Source organism: Diceros bicornis, chromosome 24 (genome assembly GCF_020826845.1).
Source record: "Diceros bicornis minor isolate mBicDic1 chromosome 24, mDicBic1.mat.cur, whole genome shotgun sequence".
Classification (NCBI taxonomy): Eukaryota; Metazoa; Chordata; class Mammalia; order Perissodactyla; family Rhinocerotidae; genus Diceros; species Diceros bicornis.
In genome coordinates, this window is record NC_080763.1 from 18,122,134 (window position 1) to 18,148,069 (window position 25,936).

A 25,936-nucleotide genomic window follows, 5' to 3' on the forward strand; every position below is an offset into this window, starting at 1 on the left:
TAGGGGTCATTCAGATGTGCTAGTTCAGAGTCACATGCTTGTGAGAGAACCAACATGCTGAACCTTATAGGTTATGTGCACTATTGGGTCTCAAATCTGAGCATGCATCAGAGTCCACTGGAGGGTCCAGATTACTGGGCCCCACCTTCGGAGTTTCTGATTTAGCAGGTCTAGGACGAGGCCTGAGAATTTGCATTTCTACTAACTTCTTACATGCTGCTGCTGCTGATCTGGGGACCACACTTTGAGAACCACTGATTTACAATTGGGGTGAACAGGCTCATCTGACCCTTTTTGGAGCAAATTTTGGTGAGGTGGGAACAGAGGGATGGAGAGGTCTTGAACCTGCTGGGGAGAGAGGTAGTTCAGAAATTGATGTTGCAGGTGGACCAGTCTAATTTGAAAACTGGGAAAAGGTTAAATGATTAAGGGAGAATACTGGCAGGTCTTTCTCTTACCTTCTCCCAACTGGCTCTGCTCTTTGCCAACTATCCTGCGGAGAGAGGAGCCAGACCTGGTAAGCCCCTGGCGTCTCCTGCCTCCACTTTCTTATTCTGCCTTGTTAGGCAGCAGTGAGCTCTGAAAGTCTGTATTTTGGGAAGTCTTTTCACAGCTTGACGTCTGTGGTATAAAGAGCAGGGCCCTGAGTTAGGGTTCCCGAGCATCAGCCCCAGCACCACCTCTAATGAGCAGTAACTGAAGGCCCCTCACTTTACTCAAAGGTGAAGTGAGGGTTGGACTAGCTCCCCAGGGCCCTTTGAGCTCTGATGTCTTGGATTCTTTAATGCCTCCTCTGATAGCTTCCTCCCCCAGGGTCAGGAACTTCTACTTGTTTTTTATTTTTTGTGTGTGTGAGAACTTCAGTTGATAAGCAGTACTGAATCAGAATCCCATCCAGAGACTGGCTTAGAGAAAGTGAAACCAGAGAAAAGTTTGGGAATTGGAATAACTTTTCTTTTTAGAGAGTCTCTGGCCTCTGCAGTTATGCTGCTTCCATAAAACCTGTGTCCAGAGAGGAATGACTTAGCATCCTTATTGGGTCCTGATCCCTTACACTAGGTCATCACACTTGACTGCAAGGTTTCAGGGGTTGTCTGAGTTCTAGTTTCCAGGGTGCTCAGGATTGTTATTCCACTTTCTCTACTGCCTGCCACAGTGCTCATGGTGGGTGTGTGTAAATATTTGCTGGGTGGATGGAATAGAGGGTTGTATCCATGTACATCTTTTCCTTTCCTTCAGTTTCTGTCTTCCTTCTTCTTAAGTTTGTATAATTGTCCTCCTTTGCCCTCCTCCCTTCCTTCTCCCCTCCTTCCCATTCTTCCTCCCTCTCCTTCCTTTGTAGTCATTTTAACTCCTCTGCACTCTGGCAGAGCTGGCCATCAATGTTTGTACCTTGAGTGTGTTAGGGGTTGGGGTGTGCCCGAAGAGATCACAAAAGACCCTACTTAAGCCGTCTGTGTGAGGGGCACACCCAGAGCTGCCCAGTCTTTTCCTTTTGCCTTCTCTCTTCTGCCCACGTTGTCTAGCTGTGAATTACAGAATGTTTTCACTCTCCTAGGGGAGTTTGCTGTTCTGCAGATTGAATTTGACCCTGTTTTCAGCCTTTATTTGCTGCTGTTTGTATTGGCAGGCTAAAGGACTCCTGGCTTGGAGAGAATTTGCACGTCCTGCCTCAAAACTATTGTCTGGCCCTGTCTTTCCAGCCTCTGTCTGAAGGGGCAAAAGGAAGATTTCCCAGCCTTGCTTAATTGTCACTTATCCCCTCTGATCCTGCCTGGGCAGCTTTTAGGCAACTCAAGCACTGACTAGCCCGAGGTATTCGTTGAAATGGAAAAATTGAGGTTGATTTAATTCATTTTAAGTGAAATCACCAGCCTTTTGATGATTCCATTAATTTCCTCCCTTTGGAACACCCTCCTGTTAGCAGTAATTGGAAGTCTGACTCTGTTTCTTGTTTCCCCCTGCTACCCTGCTTTAATCTGTGGCAGCTGGATACCGCACTCTGCTTTTTCATTTACTGGAAGAGCAGTTTGAAGCTGATTTTAATGACTGGCTTTGACAGTGCTTCCAGAAGCTGAGACTGCTGTTGTGCTTAGGTTCATACCCACTCGGGGACCTCGGTCTTGCTCACCTTGCTCCTGTAAAACTCTACTTAGTTCTTGGTGTGTGGGTGGGAAGGAGTCCCCAGGAGAAGGCTCGCTTGTCCCAGGCAGTCTATGCAAGCTTTTCATCACTCAACATTTATGGACTTCCTGGGGTGTGCCAGGCACTGTTCTAGTTATTGAGTGTTTCCCTGGCACCTCCTCCCTGCCCTGGTGGAAGTGCAGAGGCCTAGGTGGGTGAGGTTCCAGCAGGGTGGTGGCCACCCACAGACGCTGGGAACTGTAGTCTCTGAGGCTTGCTTTCTCTGTGTTTTTATAGTTTCAATGCCTATTTCAGTGCTTTCCCTTTCTTGGCTCTAAAGAGGAATAAAGAATATGAACCACCTCTTGAGATCAGAGAAATAATGGGCAGCAATAGCTGTAACGGCTTACCACTACTGGCAATTGACAAGATATAAGGCACTTTCTTCTATGTCTTGTCATATTGATGTCCTCACAATAAACTTACCACAGCCGGTAAAGGATAAAGCTGGGATTTGAATCCAAGGCCTCCCATTGCAAATCAAATACTTTTTGCACTACAATGTGTGTGTGTGTGTGTGTGTGTGTGTGTGTGTGTTTAACACTGACTTACCCATGCCATTGTCTTTGGCATTATTTCAACCGCTTAAGTGTTAAGAAGCTATTATGTGTGCACTGGGCCCTCTGCCAGGAACCGAGGGCCTCACAGTCTAATCAGGGGAAAAGATAAGAGTACATCTTTGTTCCCCTTGAGTGGTTCAGGTACTGAGTGCTATTAGAAAGAAGAGAATTAACCCTAACATCATCCAGGAAGGCTTCCAGAAGAGCTGAGACATACGCTGGGCCTGGTGGGAAGGCAGGATGCAAACCATAGGAGATCTGGGAAGGGGAGTTTGGTTGGTATTTTGCTGCCTGAGACTCTGGGATACAGAGAAGGTGGTGAGGTTTGGCTCCTTCATCAGACTTAGAAAACCAACACCCTCTGGGGTGATGCTCCTCTAACTTGACCGTGCTTTTAAAATCAGATTCCCACACCTCATGCCCACTAAGAACCATTCATTCAGTGGGTGCAGCCCAGCAATCTGTATTCTTTAAAAGTTTTTTAATAGTATGAAACAGTCTCCCAGCCCTTCAATTCTCCTTTCTGAAGCGAAGAAACCAAGGGTACAGGTTTCAATTGTTCCCTTCCAGAGGCGGAAGCTGTTTAACCAGCTGCCCCGTAGTTCTGTTGCAGGTGGTGAGGGTGGCCCACACTTTGAGAAACGCTGTACTCTAAGGGAGTGTTGGTGCCCCCCATCTTGCAGGAAGCATTAGGGATCAGGGACCTGGGTTTTGACAGCATAGAGGTCTCACTCCTAAGGACTAAGTGTTTAGGATAAACTAAGGAGGAATGGGAGGAGTGGATTTTAAATGATGTAAGGTAAATTGACTCTGATAGCAGCTGGGTCAGTCTGGCTGCTACCTTGACTTGAAGGCAGGTTGTGGGGCCATTGAGGCTGAGTACCCTTAAAACAAAGTCCATGCTCAGAGTTACTGCATGTTCCTCTGACGGTTACGAAAAGCATTTTTACCGATGCTGTTTGGTAGCTTAGCTTTCAGATGAGTGTGTTTTACGGGGAGGATGTGAGGGGCCAGTCACTGGGTGGGTAGAAACAGGTCTGCAATTCAGGGTTGGACACTGAGAGCCCTGGAAGAGGTAATCCCATGTTGTCCATAGGATCTGGCAGTGTTGGTGAATCTTAACGATTTCTGTCTGTATTTTGGGACCAAATGGGACCTAGAGAGGTTGTGAAGATTAGAAAAGTTACCAAGTTATCAAACACCCTGTTAAGAAATGACATGCCTTAGTTTTGGGGTGTTATAAATTACCTATAGTATAGTGAAAAGAATTAACACTTAATGCGCAATATGTTCCAGGCAATAGCCACTTTAAATCTAGTGCTCCGTTTTCAGTTTTTCAATGAAAATTTTCAAACATTAAAAAAATACAGACACTGATATCATCCCTGGGTACTTGCCATCCAGATTTACTATTTTGCCGTATTTTCTTCAGATCTTTTCGTTCTGAGGTAACCAGTATTCTAAATTAATGTGTATCCTTGCAACTATGTTTCTACGTTTTTACATACTTACATATGTATTTTATACATTACATGTACCTGTTTTGCGTACTGATACATGGATTCCTAAGCAATATAGAATTGTTTAATATGGTTCAAAATGTATATGATCTTCTGTAGCTGCCTTTTTTTACTCAACATTGTTTTTGAGATTTAGCCATGTTGATTTAGCCATGTTTGTTTTACTTACTGTGTAACATTCCATTGTGGTAATATACCAAAATATTTGTAACCATTCTCTCATTGATGCATATGTTAAGTGACTTCAGTTTTTCTTTTTCTTTTTCTTTCTTTCTTTCTTTTTTTTTTTTTTTTTGTGAGGAAGATCAGCCCTGAGCTAACATCCGTGCTAATCCTCCTCTTTTTGCTGAGGAAGACGGGCTCTGAGCTAACGTCTATTGCCAATCCTCTTCCTTTTTCTTCCCCAAAGCCCCAGTAGATAGTTGTATGTCATAGTTGCACATCCTTCTAGTTGCTGTATGTGGGACACGGCCTCAGCATGGCCGGACAAGCGGTGCATTGGTGCGTGCCCAGGATCCGAACCCGGGCCGCCAGTAGCGGAGCGCGCGCACTTAACCGCTAAGCCATGGGGCCGGCCCCTGACTTCAGTTTTTCACTGTTAGGAACAATACTGCAAGGAACATCCTTGTACATGTGTCCTAAGCACGAGTACAAGATTTCTCTGGCATATACACCTAGCAGTGGAGTTGCTGGGTTATTAGAAGTGCACTTCAACTTTCTACATATTGCCAGATATCTCTTCAAAGTAGTTGTATCAGTTTACACCACTAGTGATGTGTAAGAAAATTCTTAGTTCTCCACATGCTGTGCAATAGCTGTTATTGTTAGATAGTGATTTTTGCCAATCAGATGGACATAAAATGGAATCCGGATTCCATGTGGCTTTAATTTTGTATTTTCTTGATTATCTTCTCCCAATTTGTAGATTATTTTAACTTTCTCTATGGCAGTGGTTCTCAAGGGTCCTTGAGATCCTTTCAGATTAACAAGGTTGAAACTGTTTTCGTATTAATACTAAGATGCTATTTTCCTTTTTTGCACTCATTCTTTCATAGATTTATAGTGGATTTTCCAGGGCCTACATGACACGTGTTGACACAATTGCTCTGATGTGTATTGTTGTTATTTTTTTAATGAATTTATAAATGATAAAATTTTTTAGTTTTATTTTCAACTATGGTATATATTGATAGATGTAACACAGAGACAGCTCTTTGGGGATCCTCAGTAATTTTTAATAGCGTAAAGGGACCTGTGAACAAAGAGTTTGGGAACCACTGTTGCTTTATGATGTCAACTTTATTCATATTTTTTCCTTTCTGAAATGTGTTTTCTTTGACTTATTTAAGAAATTCTTTCCAAATTTCAAAAAGATAGGCTCTTACGTTTTCTTCTAGAAGTTTTAGAATGTATTTTTGTGGGTGAAATCTGCCATTTTCCAGGCCCTTCAGCCACTAGGAATGGTTTTTATAATTTTACGTCTTCTCAAAAACATTTAGGGGCCGGCCTGGTAGCGTAGTGGTTAAGTTTGCATGCTCTGCTTCAGCGGCCCGGGGTTCACCGGTTTGGATGCTGGGCGCGGACCTACGCACCACTCATCAAGCCATGCTGAGGTGGCATCCCACATAGAGCAACTAGAAGGTTGTACAACTATGACATACCACTATCTACTGGGGCTTTGGGGAGAAAAAAGGAAAAAAGGAGGAAGATTGGCAACAGATGTTAGCTCAGGGCCAGTCTTCCTCAAAAAAAAAAAAATTATATAGCCTGAAAAGAACGTTTTCCACATCTATCCTTATAATAGAATTTTTTTGAGTTCTTTTGGGGAGGGGTGGGAGGGGAGGGCAGAAGGATAGGGATTTAGTCACCTTCTCAAGACCCCCTTTGTTCCAGAGTCTCCTAGCGTTTTGCAGAATACAGCAGTCTCTCCTTGAGATGCTGTACACTCTCATTTTGGATCCTTGGGTTCATTAGTTCATTACAGCTTGCTGTCCAGAGGACCAGTGACAGGGATTCTGGAAGCACGTCCCCTCTCCAGAGTCCCCAGTTTCCACTAGACACTTGAGTTTCTCTTAGCATAGAACAGCAGAGCCCTTCTTCCCTGGTGTGTCTGTGCTGGGATGAGTGGGTGGGGGCAGTGGGTGGGCAGGCAGCCAGCGGGTTAACTGCAGTCAGGGGTATAAATGATGGCCCCCTCCGAGAAAAAAATACCACTGCTGACATCCAAGGCCTCGTCATCTTTCACTAGACTCTTGTTGGCTTCTCTGTCTCCAGTGTCTTCCCCACCTCCCTTCTCTCAAATCTGTCTTCCACTCTGCTGCCAGAGTGACTCTCAAAATCTCAGACATAGCACCATACTCCTCTCCTAAAACAAAAGAAAACAAACTCAGAGCTCACTATAAGGCTTATATTAAGGTCCATACTCCTTAGCAACATAACGGTCATCTCTGCTTTCGGCTTTCTCTCCAGTCACTTCCTTATCCTGTGCTGTGTCCTGGAACCTCATCAGGCATTTTATCATTTCCATAATTCACCATGGAATGTGCCCCCAGTGCCTCGCTTATGCTGTTCCCTCCATCTCAAATGTTGTTCCCCATTTGTCCCTGGGGGGAGAGCCCATTTAACTCTCAGACCCCGCAAAACTCAACAAGTATGAATTCTGAAAGGATGATTCCTTTTTCATCTGAGTTTCCCCACTGACTCAGCCTTTCTAATTAAAATGAAGACTCAGAGTTAATTTCACTTGTTGCTTTCTTAGGGGATAGCTGCTACATCTCCATCCCTTCCCCACAAGTTCCTTCCTCATAAATTCTATTTACAGGACTGGCCCCTGTCATTTTGCAGCCCAGTTCTTTGGTAGCTACAAGAGAAGGGGATTTGTTTTTTGTGGTTAAGGTGCTGATGTAGACATCCTAATAAATCGTCTTCTAGCATTTCTTGCCTGTAGAGAGTGAATGCACTGAGTAGACGGATGGAAACACTTAGTGCCACTTTCCCCATCACCAAATCAGTTATTGCTCATTTTGAAAAATAATAAATTGACATTTATTTTAAATTGAGGGCATATTTAAAAAGTGGTACATGAATTGCATGTATGCGTTAATGCTGCTGGCATTAAGGCCCTGCTCGGGGAAAGAATTCTGGAGGTGCTGTTTTTCCCATTTAGCCATACCCAGTCTCCTGCCTCTCCTTCAGCAGCCTAAAAAAGTAAAATTTCATGAATCCTGGAAATCTGTTAGACATGCAAATTAGGAAGGTTAACTTTTATTTTCTGAAAGGGCTTTAGAGCAGGAATCCACATGGGTATGGACAAAAGGAGCTCCTTCTGCTTGAAAGCCTGCAGGCCCAAGTGGCCTGCTGTAGGAGGGTGGGGATGGAGACCTGAGAAGGGGAAGGCCCTGCAAGGGGGGACTCAAGTCAGAGACTGTAAGATTGTAGGAACCTTCTTCACATTATTATTGGGTCTGTACAAGTTGACTTTCTTTGGCAGCTTGTTTATGGCCCTTTCATTAGTTCTTGAGAATGGTCACTAGGTAAGTGGGGAAAGTAAGACAGCAAAAGGGGAAGAGTTACTCCTTGCTCATGTTGCTGGTGAGGGCAAAGGTAGGATTTGATCTGGTGCACATTGCCTTCTAGTCCCTGCAAATAGGCTAGGTGAATATGAATTCTCAAGTTCAGGGGAAGGGGTTTATGCCAAGGAAGTGAGGTCTGCACACTCACAAATGCTGTGTTACCAGCTGTGGAAACATTAGGTCTTCATACAGATGTGGACCTGAGAGGTTTCCTTTGTGGGTGATGCTTTTCTTTCTTCTTGCTTGGAGAATACTGCTAATGTCGCTGTAATGTTTGATTAGTAGTAGTTTTAAAAGTGAAATATGAGGAGTAGTTAGATAAGCCTTGCAGATCAAGCAAAATGATATTTGTTTTCTCCTTCTACCCTAGTTTACCCATCCCCCAACCCCGACCCCCACACTCTGGACTATGTGAGAAAACAATCTTTATAATCAAACCAAATGTATGAAAAATACAAAATTACCACCCAAAATCTTTTTTATAAAAAGAGCGTGTATTGCAAAAGGATTTTACCATCCACCAAAGGAGTCACTATGCAATTGTTTCTAAATAGCGAGTGTTCCTGGTGTATGTGAAATACGATTGCATTCGCACCTACCATTTTAGGCTCACATCTGTTTTTTTTTTTTTTTTTTAAAGATTTATTTATTTTTTCCCCCACAAAGCCCCAGTAGATAGTTGTATGTCATAGCTGCACATCCTTCTAGTTGCTGCATGTGGGACGCGGCCTCAGCATGGCCGGAGAAGCGGTGCGTCGGTGCGCACCCGGGATCCGAACCCGGACCGCCAACAGCAGAGCGCGCGCACTTAACCGCTAAGCCATGGGGCCAGCCCTCACATCTATTGTTTAAGGCACGTAAGAGAAAGAGAAAGTGGGGGAGCTCCCAGTGGCACCTCGGGCCGTATCAAATGAAGGATTAGGTTGGGCCTCCAACTCTGAAAACTGTGCTGAGTTCTATACCTGGCCATAAGAATTTGCTTCCTTTTTTCCCCCTACAGCTCTCGTCTCTCCTGTTCCTGTACAACAGGCTCCTTTGCCAAGGATGAAGAGTCTGGATGTCAAATCCTTGCTCTCTGCCCTGGCAGAGAAGCCGTTTTGTTTTCCAAGAAGCCTTTTTGCACTAGGGAAATTTTTTCTTTCCTCTTATGGGAAGTTGCTTCATCATTTCCCAAAAATATACCACACCTCTTGTTTAAACAGGGTGCCCTTGAAGAGCTTTGGAGTCTGAAGAGGGGGTGAGGGTGTTGTGAAATCCTTTGTTCAACGCTTTGATGTGAACTGGAATGCTGGCTGTCTGCAGGCAGAAGTCTCCGAGTTTGCCAGGACTGGGTCCAGGAGTGGGGTGTAGGGAGGAGAAACTCTCTGGGAAGCAAGAGCTGAGATCTTTTTAAGTATTTAATCAGTCTGTGTTGTAAGAGGTATTAGCCCTTGTGGACACAGGCTCCATCAGGTATTTGTCCAGTGTCTTAAACGTGCCCAGGCTGGTGAAGGTGGGTTCTCTGCTCGTTTGAGGTGCTCGTGGTACCCTGGAGAGGCAGGACCAATTCACATGTAGCAGCGGTGAACAAAATGGTATGTAACTATCTGCTAGATTGTGTAGCCACGGGTGCTTTAGTTCAGAGGAAGGAAATTCTTGTAGAAGAGAGCACTAAGATCAGGCCCTTCACTATGGGTTGGATTTGGGTTGATGGAGGGAAAAGTGGAGGATATTGAGGGGAGGGGAAGAAGAAAGAGTTGAGAAGAGCAAGAAGGCTGATCTGAGGCCATGATCGTGGATGAGTGTGGCCAGTAGGGGTAGCCTAGTGGACTTGATGTTGGAGAAATGGGACAAGCCAAATTGTGGAGAGCCTTGTATATCCAGTGGAAGCATTTATTTATTTATTTTGTGTGAGGAAGATCAGCCCTGAGCTAACATCCGTGCTAATCCTCCTCTTTTTGGTGAGGAAGACTGGCTCTGAGCTAACATCTATTGCCAATCCTCCTCCTTTTTTTTTTTTTTCCCCAAAGCCCCAGTAGATAGTTGTATGTCATAGTTGCACATCCTTCTAGTTGCTGTATGTGGGACACAGCCTCAACATGGCCAGAGAAGCAGTGCGTCGGTGTGCGCCCCAGATCTGAACCCCGGCCGCCAATAGCGGAGCGCATGCTCTTAACCGCTAAGCCATGGGGTCGGCCCCACAGCGGAAGCATTTAGACTTATAGAAAGAAACTGGCAGCCTTTCGAAGATTCTGAGAAGAGGGCATCATTAGGAAAAATGTGTTTTAGGGGAAGATTAGCCTACCAGGGTAAATTGGAGTATGCCTCCAGGTGGGCAGTAGGAGGGAGCCCCAACTTCATCCATAGTTCTTGGAAGGAAGTCATGCTGTTGGGTACTGGGAGGGAGGAATGGCCTGCTAGAAAACTACTTCTGTCTTGCATGAGCATGGTCCCACAGTGCCTGTGGTGCTCTGCAGCATCTCCTGGCAGGGCATAGCAACTCAGGCCGTAAAGTTATTGCTGGCTGAGTAGGACCAGCTGTTGGGTGCCACCCTGAGTAAGCTTTGACCAGGCCCTGCTCAGAGTGGAGGTGATGTCTCCTTGTTGGTCCAGTGGGGCCAGGCATAATGTACAGCAGGTTCCAAGCCTCCAGCTGGTCATTTTAGAATGTGATTGGCCAGGGATTCTTGCTCAGGTCCAGGTGACATCAGTTACCTCATGCCTAATCAGTAGTACAAGAGTGCTGTTTCCAAAACCCTTGCCAATGCTGAGTGCTATTACCTTCCCCTGTGCCCTGCACCCTCTTATTATTTATTTATTTTTTTTGAGGAAGATCAGCCCTGAGCTAACATCCATATCAATCCTCCTCTTTTTGTATGGGATGCTGCCTCAGCATGGCTCAACAAGCAGTTCGCTGAGCCAGTGAACCCCGAACCGCCGCAGCGGAGTGCGAGCACCTAACCACTTGCACCACCGGACCAGCCCTGACTTAACAATTTTAAATAAGGAATTTGGGTAACTTTGGATTCTAAATAAAATCAAAGAGAACCAGTCAAAAGGTGCCCCCTCCCTTTTTTTTGGTGAGGAAGATTTGTTGCAAGCTAACATCTGTTGCCAATCTTCCTCTTTTTTTTGCTTGAGGAAGATTAGCCCTGACTTAACATCTGTGCCAATCTTCTATTTTTTTTTTGTACGTGAGTGGCTGTCTCAGCATGGCTGACGAGTAGTGTAGGTCCGTGCCTGGGATCTGAACCTGTGAACCTGGGCCACTGAAGTGGAGTGTGCCGAACCTAACCACTACACCCTAGGACCAGCCCCCCCAAAAAAGTACTCTTCTTAATAGAGTGCTATCTCATAGTTGCTTTTAGTGAAAAATGGAAATTGGAAAAATAAATTTTTGTTAAGAGAGATTGTATCAGTGGGGATGAACAAGCATAAACATGTTATGCTTATCTAAGGTCTGTTAATTCCAGTAGAAGGAGGGAAAAGTAAATGATTGCTAAGGGAGGTTCTACCCAGTTCCTTTAAGTCAGAAAATGACAGTTTTGATACCAGCTGCTGTGCCTGGACCGGCCTGCCACTCCCAGCTGACCCACTCCCAGCTCCCTGGCATAGACCCAGGGAATGGCCGGTGTATGCGTCGTGTTTGCAGCCCTGGGAAGCGAGCAGTTCCTCTTTGGGGATCAGACCAGGGCGTAGGCGAGGTGGAGGCTCCGCCGCCAGCCTTGGGTCTCTCCCCTGAGGGGTTTGGGGCCCTTGTGCAGGAGAGGTGCTGGGGAGGAACACTTAGCTTGGAGCCTTGTGTCTTCAGCTTTCACCTCATGTTACTGTGTTTAAAGACCAGTGCTTCCTTCCTCTTTTCTTGAAAGTTGTGAGCGCCCAAACACTCTGTTCTGGATTGCTGTTAGATAAACTGCTAAAACCATTCTGAGTGATCACTTTGTTACAGTTAAGTAACAGGAGGGTCTCTAAAACAGAGCTTGACTCTCATTGGCTCTGCCCACATTTGCAGAAGGCCCAGGGGTCTTTGTGTTTGTTTTTCTCTTGAGAGGTGAGGCTAGCTAGGAAGATGGAGGGGATGGATTGGGGAAGAAAGTACAGGCCCAGAGTTCAGAATCAGTTGCTCTGCAGCTTCTGTGCCGTTTTGGGGTGCATGGTTTCCTTTGGTTTTGCAGAAGGCCTGTGAGTACAAATGAAGTAGCCCCAGAGGACATTCCCCACTTGCACAGAGTATGCAAGGCGCATTGATTCAGTTTCCCATAGGCCAAGCTAATCCCGGTTGGGGAAGGAACTATTATTCTAATGTTATTTCACTGCAAGGTCTGACTGGAGGCAGCTGCAGCAACTCGAAGGATCCCTGATTGCACGTATTACAAGCCTTTTTCCATCAACAAGGCACAGAGGCCGGGGAAACCCAGGATGAGCTGTCATCCTGAGTAACAGGCCTGTGGCAGGTGCTGACTAGCTTGAGTTGGTGCAGTGCAAACCTGTGAGCCCTGGGTGCAGTCCTGGCTTCCTGATAAAAAGCAGGTGTGTGTCTGTTGCTGAGTGCCAGAGATCCTTCATCCTGGACACCTTCCTTATTTGTATCAGGGCCTACATATGAATATGTTTTCTTTGGGTTCACCAAAATGATTCTGGGCCTTTGGGGCTTGAGGAGTGAGAGGCAAGGAATTCAAATCTGATACTTAGGAGGTGGTTCTGAAGCAATGCCGAGCAGTCAGCTTTTAAACTTTTGTCTCAGGAACAACCTGTACTCTGGTATGTTGTAAATAGACGCCCCAATCACCTTTCTGTAATGAATTTGGACTTTTTTGCAGCAGCTGAGAAAGAACCTCTTGAGCGGTTGTGAGGTGTGGCTGTCTGCCAGCCTATAGCACACTCTGAGCAGCGTCGCGGCTCCGTCTGTGCGGCCACGTATGCTGGAGCAGTAACTTGAATTTTTTGGCCTTTATTTTGTAAGGGTGAGTTGAAAATTGAAAAATGACATTGCTGATGGTAGTTATAAAAGGGGTAGGTCTTCTAAAGTTGATATAATTGAGGAAACGATTTTGAAATTCAACGAGCATGCGAGAACTGAGAAATCATTAGTGTCGGTTGAATACTTGCTGACTATAAGTCAACAGCCCTGCTCAGTTGTGAAGACAAAAAAAACAGTTAAAGAATAATGTGTAAAATACCCAAATTATATTGTCCAAGATTATATCTAAAAGGTAGAGTATAATTAGGCATTTTACGATCTTGTTTGGCTTTCTGTGATCACAACTTCTTATAATATGTAAACCTATTGTTTGATCTTTGGGGGCCTTTTCAGAGAAGTAGGGGGACTACCTGTAATCAGGTTCTATTGTGACTAAGACTTATATAAAAACAAAACCCTCTTTCTAAGTGTGCAAGGCCCTTCCAGAGCTGTGAGTCTGTCCTTTGGAATACATTCCATATTGACCTACTCTCTTGATGTGTTAATGCCTTTGCCCCTGCATTGTACTCATTTGTATGCTAATTTCTGTCATCTTTTTTCCATTTACATACATTCAACCTATGATTTTAAGCTGTCAGATAGGCTTCTATTTAAAAGGCTAGAATGCTCAAACATTGCTAGCCTTCTCTAACTGGTAAAAGCCCCAAGTTTGGGGAGGTAAGAGAAAACCACCAAAATATAAACCAGCTTCTAGACTGTGAACTTTTTCATATTCTTCAGTCTCATTCCCTAACTTTGTGTGTATAGAGTTATTGTATGTGTGTGCTTTAAGGAGCTAAGTTTTTAAGGAAAAAATAACCAACATCCCACATCAGGGTACTGTTATAATAGAAAGAGAAAAGTCTTTTTAATTATAGCAGTATTGCAGGCTTGTCCCATGCCTGTCTGGCCACGGCATTGAGTTGACAAGCATACAGTGTCTTTCATACTTCCCATTACAACATGTTAATTAAGAGAATTCAGCTGTGGCACCAGCTGGGGCTGTCTGGCTTTGTGGAAGATTGCAATTAGATGCTTTATTTTCTATTTTCTTTTTCCCCTTTCAACTTTGGTGGAATGCCTTTGAGTAGGGGCTTTTAGTCTCAGCAGTATAAATACTTTAATGTGCCTAATTATGTAATCATACACTTATACTCCTCTGTGTGCACACACATCGTTTTATGGATTTTTATCCCTTTTTCTAGTACATGAAACATCTAGCCTGCTTTGTGGTTGGTACCGTGGAGCCAGACGACTCCGTGCACTGGGCAGAAGGAAGAGGAGGACCAGAGGCAGTTTGTGATTTTCCTCTGATTATAATCTGCCCCTCTGTCCCCTCTCCTCTTTGACCCTCTTATGGGCAAGTCCTTTATTTCTCAAATAATTAACATCTCGTTAGTCTCCTAGCCAAGTCAAGGTAATTTAAATAAAATTGGACCTTATAATACTTCATCTTTCCATTAATTTGCAAGTGCAGTCTTTCAAAGTGTGTAGTGTTATTTTTCCCAGTCCTCTGTTCTGGGCAGGCAGAGGGCATGAGTCTGGACATGAGAGCTCATGCTGAGGGCACAATGGAACCCATTGATTTCTGGCATTCAGCTTGTGCAAAGAGGTCCTGTGACCCCAGCTGTTAGAACCAGGACCTGGGAGCATCTGCTTTCTGAGATCCAGTCCTCCAGGGATAGGCCATCTGCTGTCGTGTGAGAGAACCCTGGGAAAGAAATTGACCACAAGATATCTTTGTATTCCTTTTTTCTGCTCCAGCTCTTTCCTGACCCCCTCACTTAGGCAGACTTAGGAAGCATGATGAATCTGCACTGGAAAACTCTCATGGTTTTCCCCTCTGTCCTTCCCTTGTCCCCACTCCACCACACCAGCACACCCAGCTCCATTGAAGAATAGTTTCCAGAGTAGGCAGGCAGATTTATATGGCTGGCTCCTTCAGCTGGATTATTACTATAGAGAAGACTTTCTTTTTATTATTAGTAACGCGACTTTGCATTTTAGGACTGGGAGGGTCCTTAAAATCTCATTTTATGGAAGAGGGACCCAAGATTTTTCATTCCTTATCTTTGTATTCAGGGCTCTCCTGTTCTGGCACCAGCCTGATTTTCTAACTTTCCAGCTATCTGCTGTTAAACCTGGAATCATTTGCTGCTTTCCATACACGTACCATCACTTCTTGCTTCTCTGCCTTTGCCTTGGCCCCATCTCCCCCTCGCATGTTCTTCCCACTCTCCTTTATTCCAACCACAATCTCGTGGTCACAGTCTTTTATCTCATGGTCACAATCCCACTTTCCCCTCAAGTCGGAGTTCTAATACCATTTCTTCCATCCTTTCTGATATCTTCCTCATTGGATTAACCCTTCTTCATAACCTCGTATTGTACCCCATATTGATTTTCTAACGTGTGTCTATTATGGTTACTTATTAAACAGTAAGCCCCCAGAGAGTAGGACCTGTATCTTTTTCATCATCACACCCTCCTTCCACCATTGCCTGCCACAGTGCTTTGGTACTTAGTAAAAACTTGTTGAAAGAATGAGTGGATAAATGTAATCCTTACGTGAACTCTGGGAGATACATAGAGTAGATATTACTCTTATTATAACCTGGTTGGGGCTCCTTATCTATATCCCCAGCGAATCTGAGGTCTCCTCAGGAACAGAACCATGTATTATTTGCTCTTGAATTTCTAGCACCAACCTGGCACATTGGTAGGGCCTCAATAGATTTTGGTTAAATTAATGAAGGAATTCCTATTAGGAAAGTGAAACCCAGAGAGAATAAGACTCAACACTGGTAAATTTTTTTTGCTCTCTTCTGGGTGAAAGTTATCAAACCCATTCTTTGGAAGACAAAAGATTAAAGGATATCTTTTGTTCACCATTGTGACATTTGGGTGTAGTTATCTAGTAGTACACAGAATGGGTGAGGCTGCAGTGGGCAGCTTCTTCTGACCAGGAATCTTATACTCGTCAGTTGAAGTGGCTTGCCAAAGTCAAAGGTCCAAAGACTAAGAGAGGCCAGGGCAGGCCACAGGAGCGTGGGCCTCAGCATGGCAGATAAAAGCATGGTTGAGGGGCTGGCCCGGGGGCATAGCAGTTAAGTTCATGCGCTCCGCTTCTGAGGCCCGGGGTTCACAAGTTCATATTCCAGGCGTGGACCTACACACTGCTTATCAAGCCATGCTGTGGTGGCATCCCATATAAAGTAGAGGAAGATGGGCACAGATGTTAGCCCAGGGCCAATCTTCCTCAGCAAAAAGAAGAGGATTGGCAACAGATGTTAGCTCAGGGCCAATCATCCTCAAAAAAAAAAAAAATTGGTTGAGACTACCCCTGACTCGGACCTGGTCTAGGCATAAGCTTCACTAATCTGGTTTGAGGTTGCTCTGTTTAATGATCAAGGAGTCCCAACAACATGTGGAGCCAGCTGATAAATGCGCAGGCTGACTTCAAAGGGGAGGCAAGTCTCAGACATGTAGGAAAGCACCTTGAGGGCCAGGTGCTCTGCTTTGGACCTTGCAGTGGGTTTGAGTGGATTCCTATTGTTTTTAAAGTTCTTTACAGAGGCTTAAATATGACTTCCTCAGAGGAAAGCATGTGGGAAGGATTCATAGGAGGTGAGAGGCTCTCTCCCTGTCTTCCCTGCTGCTTGGGAGGAGGAGGGGGATCTGCTAGGAGTACTCTGTGGCACATAACCCCTTGATCGACCTCCATGGCCCCGTCTGGTCCAGAACTTTAGAAAGGCCAAAATGTTGAAAGTAGGGAAGAATGAAAATAAACCCTGGGTGAGTTTGAGTCCTCACTGTCCTTGATCAGCTGATGATCGCACAGGGTGATAAGTTCCCTTTCTAGGAGGTGCAAAGGAAACCAGGAAGGCGTGACAAGCTGCTTTTCCTGTGGTGGCCCTGGGATACAGGGTGGTTTAAGATGAAAAGTTTCAAGAAGAGAATCCCATCCCCCACAAGATGGAGGAGGAAGAATATCCAGATCAGTGGACTTTGTAACTTTTGACTTCATCCGTGCTCATTTGTCACAGTGTTCCCTATACATGGTTCAGAGGTGATAAAGGCAGACCTGTAGCCCTGGCAGCTTCTTACCCCCCACCCCCACAAATAAACCCCCAAAACCTTTTGTTTTCCCTAGTCCCCATCTTGTGGTAGGTTAGGCCCGACACAAGCCCCCACCAGAATGTACAGGGCTCACTTTGTGGCATGCCTTAGACTCATGGTCTGGTAGTTACACCTTGCATGTCACAAGGAGACCCAATGACATCTTTCTTCAGAAAAGACCATTCAGACCTTTACCCCTCAATTACTGGTGAATGTTTTTCAAAGAACTATGGTGTTTTGCTGGTTTTAGGCCATCATGTCAGCTGATTTCTGCCACTGTCTGAGTTTACCGATGATTTCCTTTCATTCTTTGCAGTTGTGTAGGCCTCGGTGAGGAGCTGTGGCCTGTTGAGCACCTGGGAGAAGCAAAATGCTGCCTGACTCACTAGTATTACTGGCAGAGGCTGTTTATTTTGGGCTTTGTCAGAGATGCTCCAGTGACCATGTATGTTCTGGGCAGCTGGCAGAAAAGCAGCCCTCTATCTAATTCTAGGTCACATCCCTATTTTGCATCTAGTGACAACCTTCCTTTCATATATCCCTCTTGGAAGACTCGAATTCTTAGCTGAATATGCCTCCATACCTTCTCCCACTTGCAGCTTTGGTATCTGTGATCCTTAAATAGCTCCATTGTTAGTAGTGCTCAGAGATTAGTGCAGGAAGCTGTCTTGCCTTTTTCCCCTACTTCTCTGGAAAAATGTGGGCCCACTTGAGATATGAGCTGAGTCCTCTGGGCACAAGTAAACTCACCAGTCCACATTCTTCTCCAAACAGGAATTACTGCAACTGTTGTCAGATGTACCACACCCCCATGTTATACTTCTGTAGGTCTTGGGGTAGATTTTTCCAGTGACATCTGTAATCAAGGAGCTTCCCTATAACAGGGAGAAGGGCAAACCAGAGTTTGAATCCAAACTCTTAATACTTAGTAGCCTTGTAACCTCAGGCCATTACTAAATTTTTCAAAGCCTCAGTTTCTTCATCTGACCAAGTTGAGTATTATACCATCTTCCTCATAGGGCGGGAGAATTAAACAGGATGACAACTTTAAAGTGCCCGGTGCCTGGTGATAAATCTTAATTGTCTTCTTCTCTTCTACCCTGTTTGGCACCAGAGATCATTAAATTTGTTTTATATTTAAATTTGTGTTTCTTGAAGGCCTACTCTGTGTGTGCTTGGCACTGGACTTGGCGTTAGGAGTTACCATTACATCATAGAGTTGGAAATGAAACCACAACTCTGACCTGTGTACTCAAGAGTCCAACCCTGCTTTAAACTCTAAACCAGACTCGTAAGTTAATTATCACCCGCTCATCAATTACCCTTTTGAGGTTGGACAGTGCCTTAAGCAGCGGCCTGGGGCCTTCCTCTGGAGGACCAGACTGCATCCTCCTGGGGAATTCTGAGGGAAGAGCAAACACATGTGCAGCTTAGTTAGTTGATAGGGTGAAGGAGATGAGACAAGGAAGTAGCAATTGCTGGTGAGGAAAAAATAAACATCATCTGCTTTCTCTTAACTCTTTAACCCTTTAACTACCACTTTCAAAGGGAATACAGTAACATTTATTAATGCACATGGAATGGCCTGGCTCCCTAGCTCTGCTGTCATCCCACCACCGTGGGGGGGCCTTGGGCGGGGGACAACTGTGGGCTCTACTCTGTAGGTCACTGCACTGGGTGGGGGGCTATAGACACTGAGTGGCCCAGGCCTAGAGCAGTAGGATGAAGGAGAGTGGTCCTCTTGCCTGCCCTTCTTTTAGCAGTCATAACGGTGGGTGGGGAAGTGGGGGGCGCAGCCCCAGCTGGTATCCTGTTCCCTCCAGGTCCCTGAGCTGTGAGAACAAGAGGGGGTGAAAGGGTAATGGGCCATGTGGAGGCCATTTGTCAGTCAAGAGCAGCCCAGGAAGGTTGCTGAAGGTTGAGAAGGAAGTGGAGAAAGGGGCTGGTGTATTACCAAGCTGGAGCAAGGGGAGAGCAAGGAAAGATGCCCCAAAGCGCTCATCCTGCTCTCTTCTCTGCCTGTCCTCTCCAGCTATCTAGAAATTTCTGAAACAGTCCTTTCTGTTTTCTTTGCCAAAGCCTTTGCCCTACCCCATTCTGAAAACTAGAGGTCAGGGTTTAGTTTGCTATGTGAAAATGTAAAATACTTATCAGTGCCTGATACGTGCCAGGCATGATGCAAGACACTTTCAGGTACACGGTTTTATCAGTCCTCTCAACACTTCATGGAGGCGGGTATGGCTGTTAAGGAGTAAGGCTCAGAAGAGTTCAGCCAGTTGACAAGGTTGCAGAGTGGTCCCCTGAGTCAAACCCAGATTCATCTGTCTGATCTCAAGACCATGCTATGACCCCTTCTGGCTCTGTTCCTGTTAGGTAGGGAGTATATTTTCACAGAGACCGATTTAAAGAACATGAGATGTACCATGTGGAGGGATTCTCTTTGCTGTTGTCTGTTCTTGACTCAGATCAGAAACCATGTGGCCCTTTTAAGAACAAGACAGTGTCTTGAAATGTGGGCAAAATTTTGCAAGTCAAAAGTTCAGTTTTATACTAAGCGTCTACTTTCTGCCAGATTCTATGCCAAGAACTGTGGATATAAAAATGAGCAGAACAGGGGCCGGCCTGGTGGCGTAGTGGTTAGGTTCGTGCTCTCTGCTTTGGTGGCCCCGGGGTTTGCAGGTTCAGATCCCGGGTGCAGACCGACACACCACTCATCAAGCCATGCTGTGGCGGCATCCCACATACAAAGTAGAGGAAGACTGGCACAGATGTTAGCTCAGGGACCATCTTGCTCAAGCCAAAAAAAAAAAAATGAGCAGAACAAATGCTTGCCCCACAGCTTGGGTGGGTGGGTGGAGTTAGTGGAAAGGTAGGAGAAGGACTGACCTGTGAGAAAGTGACTGCAGAGACAACAATACGGTGATACTTCGTAGAGAGGAGTGACGGTGTTGTGGGAACAGAGGAGGAATAATAAAGCTACTGCTGATTTAACACTTAGTGTGTGACAGACCCAATACCAGGTACTTTACCTGTATAGTTGTGGTTAATCTGCACAGCGACCTGTGAGGATGACACCTTTAGTATCCTCATTTTACAGTGAGGGAACTGAGGAATAGGAAGATCTGCCCAACCCCACATACTGGGTAGCTGTCAGAGCAGTACACACCTAGGGGTTCTCATTCTAGGCCCATGCTGGTAAGCTCTCCTCTCTGCTGCTTCATTCTCCCTGGCAATTCTCTTTGGGATGGTTTCCTGGAACAGGCAACCTTGGAACTGAATCTTGAAAGATGGGTGGGGTTCCAGCTGACCTCCCGTGTTTTCAGGTCAGAGTTTCCAGGCAGAGGAGAGAAACAGCACTTGTTTAGGAATGACTAAGGACTTTGGTGTCTGCTTCCAGGTGACAAGAGTTTTCATGTTTGTGGCAGGGTGCAATAAAGAAATTGTTCCTCCTTCTTGTTGGTTCTGAAGCTGCTGGCTGGCATTTCTCCTCTTCTGTGAGGTGGAGGGAGTGAGGGACCCAGAACTAAAACAAGATGGACAGGCTCTGAAGCCAGATCCACTTGTGAGTTGCCAATCTCCTGGAGCAGGGCTTGGGCTGGGCCTCTCTTAGGAACATGGCGGTGGGGGCCTGAGAGGAGCGGTAGGGGCAGCCTAAGCCGTGGGTGGTTTCTCCCTCTGTTCACCCCTTCGTCCCCCAGCTCCAGGGCCACACCCTGGGAAAGGCCTGAACTACCACAGGCTGGCCCTCCCCCACCGTGTGGGAAGTTCTCATGAGAAAAGGGATCCTGGCTGGACAATGGGCTTCCTGTCTGACTGCTGGGAAGGCTTGTCTGAGAGGAGAGGAAGGTTGCAAATGGCATGAGAAATCATCTCTTCCCTCCCGCTGCAGCCCGTTTTAGACTTGTGATTATTTGAGTCGGGGGTCGGGAAGGCGGAAAGCCATGGACAGAAGCAGCCCTTGGGTATCTCTTGAGTAGTTGAACTCTTCCTGCCTGTTTCCCTGCTCCCACCACATGCTTGAGCCAGGAATCTGTCCCCACCGATGCAGGAGCTTCTGCACAGAGAGGATGCTTCTCCTCAAGCCCCCCACACCTTGTGCTCAATTCAAAACCACAGTGGCTGTAGGACTTTTATGAAAGAACCTCAAGTAGGTGGTGATGCCAGTCACCCACCCAACTTTAGACAAATTTGCCAGTCGGAAGAGACCTCAGAGAACATTTGGTTCAGTGCCTTCTTATACTGAAACTGAGGCCTAGAGGGACCACTGTCCACACACAGTGCCCAGACTGTCTTTGTTGCTGGGCTCCCCTCTCGCTGGCTCCTTTCCAGGATGTGGGTACAGGAGGAGAATTTAAACTCGGAGACCCTCTGTTACTGCCCAGTGCCGTGGAGTGGGAAGCCAGCCTTCCTGCGTTCACATCCTGACTCTGCCCCTTACCTGCTGGGTGACCGTGAGCAAGTTTCCTAACCTCTCTCGCTCAATTTGCTGCTCTGTGTAATGTTACAATAATATGTTTCTTACATGGTTTTTGTGAAGCTTAAATGAGTTACACGTGTAAAATACTTAGACCAGTGCTTGGCATATAGTAGATGGTCAGTAAGTATGAGCTGTTATTGCTGAGATTTTTAAAGTAGGCCTCAGAAGAAACCTTTTGGCTATAGTCAGATGTAATCATCCCCCTATCCTTTTGCATTTGTCTGGAATGCCCAGTCTCAACTTTCTTGGGAGGTTTTCTTGAGGAGAATCACCTCCCCTTTGAACCAGCCTGTTCACACTCTAGTACGACTTTTCCTTTCGCACAGAGTAGCTAGATGTTCCAAAAGCTCCACGCCTAGCATATCCGGGGATGAGGCACGGAATGGAAACTGGTGCCCTGCCCTCCTCAGCAGGCCCAGGTTAGCTTAGTGGTCAAGCCTGCTGCTTAGGAGCCAGAGTAAGTGCCTGTTGAATCCGACTTCATCATTTACAACTGTGTGATTTGGGGCAAATTACTCAGCTAAGCCTCATTGTTCCTGTCTTTAAAATGAGAAAACATAGTACCTGCTTCATGTAAAGAGAGCACTCAGAAGAGTGCCTGACACATGTAATACCCTATCTGTTTGCAGGAATTATTATTTTCCTTGTCTTATGTCCAAAAAAAAAAATGTGTGCGTTTGAACACCTTTTTTCTCTGTTTTCACCTTGCTTTTTCTCTGGCTCTCTCTGCTCCTAAGAAACCATTGACGGCTAGAAGTAGAAATTACACCTTCATATATCAAGAAAGGTTGTTGAGAGCAAGCACATAAACAGTGCTTTTTTAAACAACCTGAAGAGACTCTCAGTGCTATCTTCTTTCCATACCTGCTGTTTAACCTCCCTCTTGTGCCCTGTGGTGTGGTTCTAAACCCTTTCCACTCTTTCAGATCCCCAGACTCATCCTCTGACTCTCTCAGACATGACAGTTCTCCACTGAGCATCTGTGCTGTCCAATACAGTTGCCACTAGCCCCGTGCGGCTGTTGAGAACTTGAAATGTGGTCAGTCTGACTTGAGATGTGCTGTAAGTGTAAAGACTTACTATGAAAAAAGAATATAAAATATCTCATTAATAAATTTTTATATTGATTACGTGTTGAGATGTAGTTAATGTATTTTGCATATATTAGGTTAAATAAAATATATTATTAAAATTAATTTCACCTATTCCTTTTACTTTTTTAATGTGGCTACTAGACAATTTAAAATTACCTATGTGGCTGTGTTATATTTCTGTTGGACAGTGCTGTGCTAAATATGTGATTTCCATCCATTCCTTCCTTCCCTCCTTATTTTTTTGCTCCCATTTCACTTCTTTGCCCCAGGCTCTCACCTTTCTCTGGTTTCCTGCAATGCTTAGATGAATAAAATGTCTCTGCCCAGGACACCTCAGGCAAATAGAAAAGCTCACCTTTGAACACTTCCTTCTTTCATTGACATTAGAGTTGGCTGTATGCATGTCTGTGTCCTCTGGATTGTAAGCTTTTTGAGGGCGCCTCTGGATTGTAAGCTTTTTGAGGGCGTAGTCCTGTCACGTTTACTTTTATGGCCCTCCTAGACCATCTTGTGTGGAGAGGCGCGCTCTAATCGTTTGGAATTACCACCAAATAGGGACATTTACGATACTACCTCAACTGTGTCCCTGATAAATACAGCTGCCGTGTTGGTGTGCTGGGTTTGGGGGAACCTCTTTCTTCTCCGCGTAATTCCCAGGAAAGCTTTTCTCTGGCCATCTTTTCTTTCAGCACCTTTATTAAACACCTGTTTCTCTGTGCCCAGTTGTGTTCTCAATGTTAATGCTCTGATTTTAGTCTGAATTTACATTATTTCAAACCTGTGAGTGAACACTGACACAGTTTTGTAAGCCCTCAGTTGCTGCGTTCGGGAGTGTAGTGTTTTCTTGATAACTGACCTCAGCCAGAAACCTCTTTTGTTGAGTCTTTTTAAAATGCACAAGTTATTTAAATATGTTTACCCCTTCTCAAGCTGATCATCACACTCCCTGTTCCCGACACCTTGTTTTGAAGGGGCTCAAGTATCGTTCAGCTTGTTAAACTGAACACTTGGGCCCTGGGCCTTTCCTGGAGCTGTTTTGATTTGCTTATTATGGAATCTTATAAAAGCCTGTTTTGTTTTTATTTGCTTCTTCCTCCTAAAAGACTGGTCCCCAAAACTACAAAAGCAAAACAGCAAAGGGCCGATTGAGGGTTCTTATTGGTTTCTGCTGAGGGTTTTAGGGTGCGGTGACTCTGAGGAGGAAGTCTCAGCTCAGTCAGATCATTCTGCTTCTCTTCCGTCTGCACCCTCACCAGCTGGTTGGATGGTCTTTCACTGAGTGACTGCTGTGCGCCAGGCACTCTGCCGGGTCCCCTGAAAAATTACCTTACTGCTTTCTGTGCTCACTGGAGGCCTAAGTGGCTGTGAGAGATAATGGAAAGCAGAGAAGGAAGCTAAGGAGAATTAATTGATTTTTTCTTTTCTGTAAAATTTCTGTCTTCTAGCTTTCTCCTTCTCTTTTTAAAATCATGCAGCTTTGCCAAGTCAGATGAGTTCATTGTTTTCTTGGGGTTAAGAACAGAGCTTGAAATTCCCTTTGTGGACATGGGGTTGTCAGAGAGCGAGCCTGATGCACAGATTAAGTCAGCCTCTTGCCCAGAACGGTGGCTTCTGGAAGCTGTTGGATGATTTATTTGCTCTTCCTGATGTTCTTCCCTTTTTTGTTAACCCCAGGCATCACTGAGAGGGTCCACTCGAACACCTGCCCTTTGCCGAGACTCTCCCACTCTGCTCTTTGACTGGGCAAGAGGGCCATGTTTTTTTCTTGTAGTCTTGGTGTCTTAAAATGACTTTGCCTTTTTTTTTTCCTTTTCCTTCTAAGTGCTCCTTATTTCCTTCCTTGGACCTGGGACAGCCTCTTTGCCATGCTGAACTTTGATGTACTCTAACTAGTTTCCATTGCGTGACCTTCATAGATAAACATAAAAGAACTTTTGTACAGTTCATTTTACCATACTGTGCTATACTGTTGCCATACTCTAAAGGCTGTCCCTACCTCTGTCCATCTTATATCAAATTCTGCTCCTCTTCTAATGCTGCCCTTCTCAAGACCCTTCAAGTCTCCCCTTTTCCTTTCAATGTAGTATAAACACCTCCTGTTGCAGTCAAGGCCAGCTACAAGATGGTTTCATTGCTCTTCACATTATTATTTTGGAGAGGGGGAGGCAAATTTTCTTTGTTATACAACCCAGCTAACCGGAGCTACTTGATGTTCTCTGGGCTTAACCTGCACTTTTCTACTTCAGTGCATTTGCTCCAAACTACCAACTCCTTTCCTGATGAAATGAAGTCCTATTTGAAATAATTCCTTCAGGAGGCTTTCCTGGTCTCCCCCACACAAGATGTGATCTCCCCTTGTTTTGAGCTCCCTCTTTCGTGGCACTGATCACAGTCTTTGACTTGTATTAGAATAAGTCTGTGTATAGAATATCTTTGGAAGAATACAGAAGAAACCGGTGCCCTGCCTTTGGAGAGAGGAACTGAGTGACTAGGGGACAGGAGAAGGGCTTACTTTTCACTGTACACTGTTCTTACTTTTGGAGTTTTATACCATGTATATATATTTCCTGTGATTTTTTTTTCTGTAAAAGTGTTATTTACATCACAAAAACCCAATCAATAAAACAGAAGAAAATAGTGGAGAGATGTTTATAACCTCAGAGTAGAGAAAGTGCTGTTAAACAAGACACAAAACCCAGAAGCCATAAAGAAAATGACTTTTAAAACATATGTGTGTACTTATTTGTCATATCCCTATTTGGCTATAAGTTCCTGAAGTGCTTATCTTTTTATCCTTTTTCAGAGCATAGCACAGTGATCCCTACACCGTAATCAATAGATATTAGTTGAATTGAAATGAAAGTCACTTCTTTGTAGACCTCACTTTTTTTTTTTTTTTTTTTTTTTTTTTGGTGAGGAAGCTTAGGCCTGAGCTAACATCCCATGCCCATCCTCCTCTTTTTGTTGAGGAAAAGTGGCCCTGGGCTAATATCCATGCCCGTCTTCCTATATTTTATATGGGACACTGCCACAGCATGGTTTGACAAGTGGTGCATTGGTGTGCATCCGGGATCTGAACCTGCGAATCCCGGGCTGCCGAAGTGGAGCGCGCGCACTTAACTGCTACGCCGCTGGGCTGGCCCCGTAGACCTCACTTTTTTCGCTTATGGAATGAGCACTAGGTGACCTCTCCCGCTCAAAGATTCTATGAAGATGTGGGCTTTATGTGCAGAAATACCCAGCAAAGCAGGAGTGGCTTTAGAATCAGCAGCTCTTCCCCTGAGACCATTGTTCCCAGCCCATTGGATCTGTGAGTGGTTCCTGCTTGCTTTCAGGAGCTGCCCTGGGGTGCTCAGCATTAATTAAGCCGAGGAAGTGAACCGATTAGACACAGTCCAAGGAGAGCCAAGGGATCTGTTGCAGGCTTATTGCCCTGAACAAAAGAGGAGAAGTGTGAAGGGTAAAGTAGTT

General features: G+C 45.2%; 1 protein-coding gene across 3 annotated transcripts in view; it reads left to right on the top strand.

Moving 5' to 3' along the window:
• The window catches only part of SUSD6 (sushi domain containing 6), a 99,357-nt gene that overhangs the window by 60,763 nt on the left and 12,658 nt on the right, over positions 1-25,936 (top strand). The window lies entirely within an intron of this gene.